The 9999-nt window shown below is 49.3% G+C and overlaps 1 long non-coding RNA gene across 1 annotated transcript in view; it reads left to right on the forward strand.

The window, feature by feature from the left end:
- Positions 1 to 8684, forward strand: part of LOC143824846 (uncharacterized) — a 51029-nt gene extending 42345 nt beyond the window's left edge. Inside the window, exon 5 of the long non-coding RNA XR_013226888.1 lies at positions 8509 to 8684. This is a non-coding gene — a long non-coding RNA (uncharacterized LOC143824846). The remainder of the gene's footprint in view (positions 1 to 8508) is intronic.
- The last annotated feature ends 1315 nt before the right edge of the window (positions 8685 to 9999 follow it).

Consider the following 9999-nt stretch of genomic DNA (forward strand, 5'->3'; position numbering starts at 1 on the left):
CAGAACTTTGGTGAACCCTTCTTTTGGACAAGAGTTGGTTTTGTCCTTGTGAATTAGAGGTTGAGGGATTGGCCTGTGGCTTTCGCTGGCAGGGGCTCATGGGAATTGTAGTCCATGAACACCTGGAGGACCACAGGTTGACTACCCCTGTTCTAATGCATGTAAAGGAAGCACCCCAGTCAGGGAAAGAGGCAGCAATCCCTGTTGATGAGTTATATCACCAGGAAGGAAAAGCCCCGTCAGGTGGGGCCTACGATGAGAAAGAGACACAGAGAGAGAGTGTGTGTGTGACTAATTGCTAGAGTTTCCGCCACTGGGGCCCGTTGCCAGATTTCTCTTGGACTTTTGCCAAGGGCGCTTCTACACTGTCCAGAAGGACCATGAGTTGAAAGCTATTTTGAATCATTTCCCTCGCAGGGGTGCTTACGTCGCCTGCCCGGCACATCCTGTAGCGGTGTGGCTTCCAGACCCGGTAGAAATAGTTGCCGAAAGGATCAGACGTGCAGCTCCTGCATTCGCTGACACCTCCCCCTCCCCCCACCCTGGCCACTCACACTTTATATTTGCCTCCCTTCCTTCCTCAGCTCTTGCTGCAGCTATCCTTGTGCTCACGCTTGGCATTTGTGACACACTCCCGATTTATACATATCTGTATTTCCCCTGCCTTGATTGTGGCTCAGCAGAGTATTCCTAAAATATAATTTCTCACTGGGGAGTGCTTGGGGATTGTGTGCCTGAACAATACGGAGCTGCATAATTCCCCCTTGTCTGCTTCTTCTCGAACGGCAGAGAGGGGGGCAAACGGCTGGGCAGGGCTTTGCCAAGGATTGGCTTCACCGACACTCTGAAGCCATCGACGAAATTTCTCCCTGACGCCCACTCTGCTCCTGTCCCAAGCCGGCGCCCTGTTACACCCAGGAGCTGCAGGATCGGAAGCGGGAACAGAGACGGCTGGAGCAAGATTGGCGGAAAAAACCGTGCCGAAGCCTCAAGACCACCTTATAAGACGCTTATGAATGTTTACAAGATGGCAGCAAAGGCCGAAGAGTGCAAACTTCATGGCCTCTGTTGCCTCTGCTAACTCTTGCCCAGCATGATTATTCCTAACAACTCAGCCTTTCATGTCCTTAGTGGAATGTCAGAAATTTCACATTTGGCTCTTCACCACGAAGTACAAGCTTTCTTGCGGAGAAAATCCCATCGCTCTGCCAGGACTTTCCGGCTGAGATTGATGCAGTTAGCCAAGCAGAGGCCCCTTGGCCATCTCAAGGTCCAGCTTTGGACCACTGCAGTATGCGCTCCTTGACCGATGTGGACAGAGCTGTTTGTCTGGCCACTTGCCTCCTTGACCTGTGCCCCTCTTGGCTGGTGAAAGCCAACAATGAGGGGATATGGGCCCCTCTCCCGGATATTATTAACCTGTCTTTGACTTCAAGGATCTTCCCGGAGAAGCTGAAGGAGGCAGCGGTCAGGCTGCTTCTGAAAAAAACAATGCTGGATGCAAGTGTCCTGGCCAACCGCGGAGCTGTTAGGTAGTTGAGGGTGAGGTCACGCTACATCTGCAGAGCTTTCTGGAGGAAACATCAACCCTAGATCCTTTCCAGTCTGGCTTCAGCTGTAGCTGTTGATGGACACTCTACACACACACAGACACACACTGTGTGCTGACCAGCTGCCTGGGAGCAATGGCTGGCTTTTTAAGCTAGCACCTTATCTGTTGTGTCCGACCAGGCCACTGTGACCCATGCAACAGCCCCCTCCAGATGACATGACTGCACCTGGCTCAGCGCAGGGCTATCCTTGTACCTGATCCGGAAGCTTCAGCTGATGTGGAATGCAGAAGTGCAGCTTCAGGAAGCTCCCTGTCCCTTCCTCCTATACTCTGCCATCTGCCCCAGCGCCTTGCCTGCCCTCGCGCCAACTGTATTTGGCTTCAGTGGACAGCGGCTGATAGCCACTAGCCTTCACGGCCCCCTTTGCAAAACGGGATCTGAGCATGGAAACATTTGACGTGCAGAGTGAATGGCAAACCAGGCAGATCTCACGCTGTGGATGTCAGTCCCGGTTTGAAAAGATCAGCGAGTCACTCACCGTGTTGCGTAACCGCTGGAGGGCCGTATCGGGCACTGAGTCATCCATCTTGGGTTGACATCTTGTCCTTCTGCGTGTTCCATTCCCCTCTGTTGTGCCTCTTCCCGCAACGGAGGAGAATGTCTTGCTTGCTGTCCCTAGAATCAAATGCTACTGTTGCCTCCTTCTGTCCCTTATGAAAAACAGGCCTCACCGGGGATGGCCCACACCGGCCTGGAAAAGCGTGTCTTCCAAGGATATAGACGGCATGCTCCATCAACATCTGAAGAAGGGAGCTGTGACTCTCAAAGGCTGATACCCTGAAAAGCTGGTTAGTTTAAGGCAGGGGTAGTCAAACTGCGGCCTTCCAGATGTCCATGGACTACAATTCCCATGCGGGGCTCACGGGAATTGTGGTCCATGGACATCTGGAGGGAGGTTGCAGGATTTGAATTTAGCTCCGTCAGCATTTGTAAGCTGAATGGAGTTGAACATGCCTTGGAATCTTCCTGTGGTCTGAATGCTTTCTGTTGTTGTTTCTGGAGAGGTCACTGTTCTTTTAGAATCATAGAATCATAGAGTTGGAAGGGACCTCCTGGGTCATCTAGTCCAACCCCCTGCACTATGCAGGACACTCCCAACCCTATCGCCTTTTAGGTGCATCTTTACAGCAGCTCCTTGTGCCCTCACTGGCACTTCGTACGCTAGTCAGAGATCCGGAGGGACAAAGCAGGTCCTTTCTTCTGCTGTTTGGTTACTGGTAATTATCCACGACAGCCGAGACACTGGGCAAAAGGGAAGTCACAGGTATGTTGGAAGGTGCAAGATCTGTAGTGCACATATTTCAACAGTGCATGAAGAATATTCTACAGGGGTCATTGGGACAATATGTACTTAGCATATTCCAATTAGGAACTTTCTGGTATCCTGATTGGCTCAGTTAGAAACTTCCTGCCCCTTTGAGCACACTTCCTCCCTGACTGCCTACACAACTGTTAGTCAGTTCGACTGTAAGGACTATCTCCTCTTACATAGCTGTTTTTTTGCTTAATAAAACGAATGTATTCTTTCAGTGGTCGGTGCTGCGCACCTCTTTTCCATATTTAAACTCTGCTGCCCAAATCCAGACCTCTCCTTGTGTGTTCTCCAAGCCAGTTCCTGGAACCCAAAGCGTCTCAAGTGCAGCAGGCAGAAGGTTCCAAGCAAGGGCGCAAGGCCAAGGACTGGGTGGTTATGTCAGGCCTGGCCGGTCCAAAGTTTCCATGCTGCCAGCTAGACGGAGGAGATGCAGCCTCTATTTACTTCTGTGCCTGCAATGGCCGCCTGTTAGTTGCATAAGACATGGGCCACGAGGTTTCCAGATTGAGAATTCGATTCCCTCGCAGCCCCGGACTTCTGGGTCACTTAACCACTTTGGCTCGATTCCTAATATATCCTGCTTAGAGTGTAGAATGCGGAAACTGCCACCCAGAGATCTGTGAACCTTCATTGCTCTGAGCTTTCAGACAGACTGGGGACCATTAACGGGCCTGGTGCAGTGCAGGAAGGCTCTCCTCCATCGGTAGCCCTTTTCTTCCTGAGGTCTTCTGTGCATTTTACGGCAGCAGAGGGCCTGTGGTCCACAGGCAGAGCGTCTGCTTGGAATACAGAACATCCCAGGTCCAATCCTCAGCATCTCCAGTTTTTAAAAAAAGGATCATGCAGAGGGTGATGAGAAACTGGAGATCCAGGGTCAGTCTGAGTAGGCAATACGGATTTTGATGGACCTAGGGTCAGATTCCATAAAAGTGTCTTTGTGTATGTTTACTTGGTGCAGTCCATCAGGCAGGCTACAGTTTTGATTATTTATTTATTGATTTATTTTTGCAGTACGTACCCCCGTCTTTGATGAGGGGTCCCCAGTCTTTCTGACCCTGTGGGCACCTTTGGAATTCTGACCCGGTAGGGTGGACGCAACCACAAAAAAATTATTGCCACAGAAAGCAGAGTAGGTTTGCTTCCACTCACACAATGGAAACCCTTGCGCATAGCCCTCCCTGAACCCACCAACTCTCTAAAAACCATTGGTGGGGCCCAGGAAGGATTTCACGGGGGGGACACAAGCACCAGTGAGCAGCACCTTGGGGACTGGATTTTGAGCTTGGCGTTCCACTCCCTGCTCTGTGCTGCGGAGCTTATTCCTGCAAAGAGCTCCAGGCAAGCCCAGTTGAGGATGCAACTCTGTACCCTGGCTCTTCACCTCCTGGCTCATTAGGAGACCGCTTGGTCATCCAAATGGCCATCAGCCCGTTGTACGCTGGTGCTCTGCTGTTTGAGTCCCGTGGTTTCCTCCGGCAACATTTGTAATATGTCCCATGCGTCCTCCGCACATAGCTAAGCACGGGGGTGGCTTGCTGAGAAACATATGCAACCATCTTGCTCGTATTCCAGATGGATGTCTTGTCAGAACTTGGCAGGGTGGTGGAAGGCTGTCATGTTGTCATTCCTGGCTGCCGTCAGCAAAGGGCGTGTTTGTTAGAAGCGAAGCTGGCGGTGTGGAGGAATACCTGGCTGTCTCCGCAGGCGGTTGTGTGCACACAAGCAAACACAAGATAGCGGGCACACCTTGGTTGCCAAGGCAGGGGGAGGGCTGGAACGCTGGAGACGGCTGTATAATGAAAGTCGGAATAACCGCTTCGCCCCTGCAGCATAAAATAAGAGCAAGACTCGGGGGCTGGCTTCTGGCGATTCAGCCGTGGCAGCATGAAAAATGAAGAGGAGAGCGATAAGAAACTAATAATTTATGTCCCAGGCACAGCCTCACACCGGCACGGAGGGGAAATTTGTGCCAATAACTCCTACTAACTCAGAAAGGCACGCAATCTTTTATTGCACAAATTATTAACGACCAGAAAATAAATGACTCTGTAATCAGATTGGTGCTGCCGGCACTTTGAGTTTCTTCCTTTATTTGTATAAATTCTGAAGCCGCTACGCCCCTGGAGCCCAGGCAAAAGGAGAAACTTTTACTGGTCCACCGCCCTGCCTGACAACAGAGCAGATTAAACAAAGACGGAGCGGGCACATCCTGGTTATCTCCCGTCTTGTCGGAGACGTATTTGCTCGATAAACAAACCGTGGCCCAGTTTCTGCCATACGGCAAGGTTGTGCGGGGAACCTAGATCTGGAAGTGAACTGCACTCTGAGGACAAGACTAGGGATTTTCTTTTGCAAGAAAACTGGAGTGGCTTCTTGCCACCAAGACCACCCAGCAACATGCTTGTGTTAAGGGCACTCAAGTTGCTCTCAAGGTATGGCAAACCTGTGAATAAATAACCTCCAAAACGCCCTTTCATTAACTGCCTTGCTCTGACCTTGCAAACGGAAGTCTGCTGCTTCCTTGATTGAATCGGTCTGTCTCCTGCTGTGTCTTCCTCTCCTCCTACTGCCTTCAACTTTGTTAGAGGAAGTGCGCATGCGCAGGAAAGTTCACACCTTGGATAAATCTTTGTGGGTCTTAAAGGTGCTGTTGGACTCAAATCTGGTTGTTCGACTTTCCCGAGCATTGTGGTCTTTTCTAGTTGTGTTCAGTACCAGAGCGAGAACTTTGGAACAAACTCTCACGTTCTGCAGCTAGAAACTGGAGAGTGTGTCAATTCTGGTCCGAAACAGGAAGCTCATGAACTAGTAGAAAGGATTTATGGGAACTCCGATCCTCCCGAAGATTCCCCAGAGCCCTAGCCTGAACATAGGTGTGAAGCCCGTGTGAGATCCATTTCAAATGTAATGAGTTTCACATGCCGATAGAAGATGTGTGTGCTACAGATGTGAGTGCTTGTGCATGTGCACATGTCCGCTAGGAAGCCAGAACTTCAGCATCTCGCCATTGGCTTTGAAATCACCGAAAGCCAGATTTGTAAAGTCATCTGGGATTTTGGCACTGCCGGGAAGCTGGATAAAGCGATTTTAGAGATTTTCATTTCCAGGCTGGGCAATCTTTGAATGGATTTATGGTGGGCCAGTGTCTCCTGTGAGGAAATAGATGAGGCTCCTGAATACAAAGCTTTGTATTCTTCACAATGGCAAGCAAAGAGAGATTAAAGACCGACAAATGATGTCCAGAGATGGTAGAAACCAATTTTTCCCCTCACCAAGTTGACTCCTGTTTCTCTGGAGCTCTCTCCTTATTCTGTTAATTCCAGAAATATTAATCATGAGTCTCTGAGCTAGGAGCTATTGGTTGGGTGCAAACAAAGATGACAGGGCAAGGATGGATTTGGGGAAAACAATCTCCTAACTTTTCAAACAAGCATTTAGAAGAAGGTCGTGGTTCGGGTGTTGTCATGAGCTGCTAGGATCAAGATCCTGCCCCAGTCACTGTGTGGTTCATGAACTCCCTCCCTCCTTAGCTTCATTTTCTCATCAATAAAAAGAGAATAGCCGTTGCATGCCTAGTATTATTTTTGTTGGGGTACGTACGATTTTTTAAAAGGAGGCTTTGCATGTAGAAGGTTTCGGTTTCCTTCCAGTTAAAAGCGTCTCTGGTAGCAGTGCAGGGAAAGAACATTAAATGGCTGCCGTGAGGGACTGGGTTGGATCATGAAATGGCAGCCAAGGGGGCAGGGGCCAATCGCAAAATGTTGGGAAATTTGGAGGTGGTGATTTCTGACTGGGTGCGGCCTATGGACAACAATGGTAATGCCTCCTTGGTTCTTCTGAAGCACCACTTCCTGCCCAGTGGCGTTAAGGAAAGCCAGGAGTAAGTATTGGCTTTGGAGAAGAAGCAAATGGCGGGCAGAAATCCCAGTGGCAGGCACCAGGAATCAAGCTGGGGCACTGCCATAGTTTGAATTATTGGCTTAGGGCCAACCAGCATACCATTTCGACATCTGCATTAAGACACCACAACTTGCGGGGATGTAATCAAGCTACAGTGTATATATCGTCTTTTATTATGATGGCTGGATAAGGCCTCAGAGTGGCTGAAAACATTGTTCATTGGTGCTCTCGGCCCGTTCTCTTTGGTTTCAAGCGAATTGGCTGCGGCTGAGGTAATTTTTATCCGCCTCAGTGGGGAGAGGCCTCAGTCACTCCTCTGAGGCAAACAGAAAGGCTGTCGCTGATTGGTTAAGGCGTTTCCACTGATTGGACAGCCCGCCCTTCAGTCTTTTTCTCCAGGTATAAATTGGTCAAGCTGAGGTAACATTTCTGCCTGAGGTAAAATGTATATAGCTGCAACTTCTGAGGTAAAATTTGTATAGATGCCACTTCTGTGGCACAATGAGAAGCTGAGTGGCGGCTGGAGGTTATTTTGACAAGCGGAGTAGTTGTGACTCTCCAGAAGAGTGATAATCACATTTGGGCTTGATGGAGCTGAAGCAATCGAAGCCTCATTTCATATTTTCCTGGTTTTTCCCCTCAGTCGATGTGTTTGCAGTTGGTTCTTTAAAGTTAAATGAACCTTTTCTGTTGTTTCAAACGCATGCAGGTTTCCTCGGGATACATCCTACTTGCTATAGCTGCCCCATGAATTCGTTCTGCCCCAGCCCCCTCGAAAAAAAACATTCACCCAAACAACTGTCCACAAATGTCCTATATTACATTTTTGTAACACATCAAGAGCCTGAAAGGGAAAAGACCACCGCATTCCTAATTTCCAAAATCTTTGTCTCTCTGCCCAGGTTGTGGCAGAAGATGACTTGGGTATCCTTGGAAAAGTCACTCCCAAACTATGAACCCGTTTCTCTTCCTCTCCTGAAATCTGTTTCTTTGGTTGTGTGCTGACAGGGTTTCAACTCAGCATGCCAACCTCCAGGTAGCTCCCGAAGATCTCTTGCTATTACAGTGGATCTCTGGATGAGATCTTTAGGATGCTTTAGGATGCTTTGGGCTGATCCTGCGTAGAGCAGGGGGTTGGACTAGATGGCCTGTGTGGCCCCTTCCAACTCTATGATTCTATGATTCTGTGATTCTATGAGCAAGATCAATTCCCTTGGAGAAAATGGCTGCTTCAGAGGGTGGATCCCTTTGCATTAGATCCCTACTGAGGTCCCTCCCCTCCAAACCCCACCCTCCCCAGGCTACACCCCAAAAATCACCAGTTATTTCCCAACCCATAGCAGGCAACCCCAATTTCACCCCACTGATGAGTCTCCCCTCCTGTGAGGGACAGAGCAGAATCAGACTTGGTTTCAAGACATGGATTTCCATTTGACAAGGCAACGTTTTTTTTTGGTCGTTAATTCGGGCCATTTATTACAGCCGCCGTTATCTCCTTGACGGCTCCTTCCGAAATTATGGGAGGAGGGGGGAAAGGGGGAGGCTGGCCCTTTTAATGGCGAGGGGGTGTTTGTAGGAGAGACTGCAGTCATGAATTATGTTCCTGAGGACTGTAAGTGTTTTATTAAAGCTCGGCTGTTGATTTTGTTTCCCCCTTCGTCTCCCTTTCCCCCCTTTCAGACTGAATGCCCAATCACCAAGGAACCGTGAAACTCAAATTGCCTTACGGTGCTCTCATGAACATACTTTTAATCTCGTTGACCTGTCGTTATGCTACGAGGCATAAATTCAGATTTGGAGATCTTATGTTCAATCATAAATTGGGCTCGCAGTCTTCCGATCAACAGAATAAAACTGTCTCCTTACGAGGTGGGTTTTTTATTCGCCGGAGCTGTTCCAGGAGGCGAAGCGGAGGTAGAGTCAGCTTTTCTTAATAAACTATCCTTTAAAAAAAGAAAAAGAGAAAGAGAGAGAGAGAGAAGCCCAGATATGGAATTCCTAAGAGGGTGAAGGAGAGGGGGGATAAGATCTTTAAATAGCATTAATGTCGAACATAAACATATGGAACATGGGAAATTCTGAATTAAGATTGGTGTAATGCAGGTGGTTTGGCAGTGCCCATTTTTGCAACCGTTAAGAAATTAGGAGGCAGGAAAAGTGAGGATGTCTATGCCTGGGCCACGAATTCTCTTGTATACCGCTGCTCCCAGCAAGCTGGCTCACAGCAGTTCACATCATATAAAAATATGCTCACGAGTGATTGTCAGAATGTTTAAAACAAACACCTCCGCTCAAAGAATGTGTGCAGGTTGGCTGGATTAGTTGTGCAAAAGCCAGCCTGTGGACAAATAGCTTGCGTCCTTTCCCCAGTAATGCAGAGTAGCTTCATGGTCTCACCCATAATCTCCTTCCCCCATGCACAATCCCTGCTTGCTTGTTAGGCACTAGGGCTATCCATGGCTATAAAGCAGGGGTTTTTGGATTGGAATGGCTCCCTGTTCTCCAGCAAGGTGTGTTAGCATTTAATTCTGGTGTAAGTTCCGCCGACAAGGCAAGGCAAGGGAGGAGGGGGGAAGAGCAAACTGGAAGGAAACCCATGGCAACAGAACGGGAAATGCAAGGATTAGAAATCCCTCTCTGTACCTGGCTCTGCCATCTCGGTTAATTAAATGCAAGGCAGGAAGCTTGGCCTCAGAGGCAAAAGGTGCCACTGCCTGTGGAGATGCCTTGGGAAGGGACACGGGGGGAGGGGGGGTTGCCAGCTTAGTGGCATTTGGGCAGAGGCAGCGAAAGTGTGGCCGGCTGGGGGAGAACGTCTGATTGAGTTTCCGATGACCCCATCTTTGGAAAAAAGAGAAGCGGTTTGTGCTCTGGCGGGACGCAGAAGGATTTGGAGGGAAACCAGGCTGCATTTCACAAGCGAGTGGTAAAGCCTTCGCACGAGAGCCCCTTTTAATCCTTGCTTCTACTTTGAGGCACCTCCTGTGTTGCTTTGCTGACAACTGGAGGAAGGAACCACTGCACGCAAACGCCTCGGAGTAGGTGCGAAGGAAAACGCACGAGACCGGATTGCGGTCTAGAGGTGCACTCTAGGTGAGGTCTAGAAGCTTGATTTGGTGAGGAAACCAGCAGGGATCCAGGAACTGACGCATGATGCTGCAGCATGTGGGG

Source organism: Paroedura picta, chromosome 15 (assembly GCF_049243985.1).
Source record: "Paroedura picta isolate Pp20150507F chromosome 15, Ppicta_v3.0, whole genome shotgun sequence".
In the NCBI taxonomy this organism is placed as follows: Eukaryota; Metazoa; Chordata; class Lepidosauria; order Squamata; family Gekkonidae; genus Paroedura; species Paroedura picta.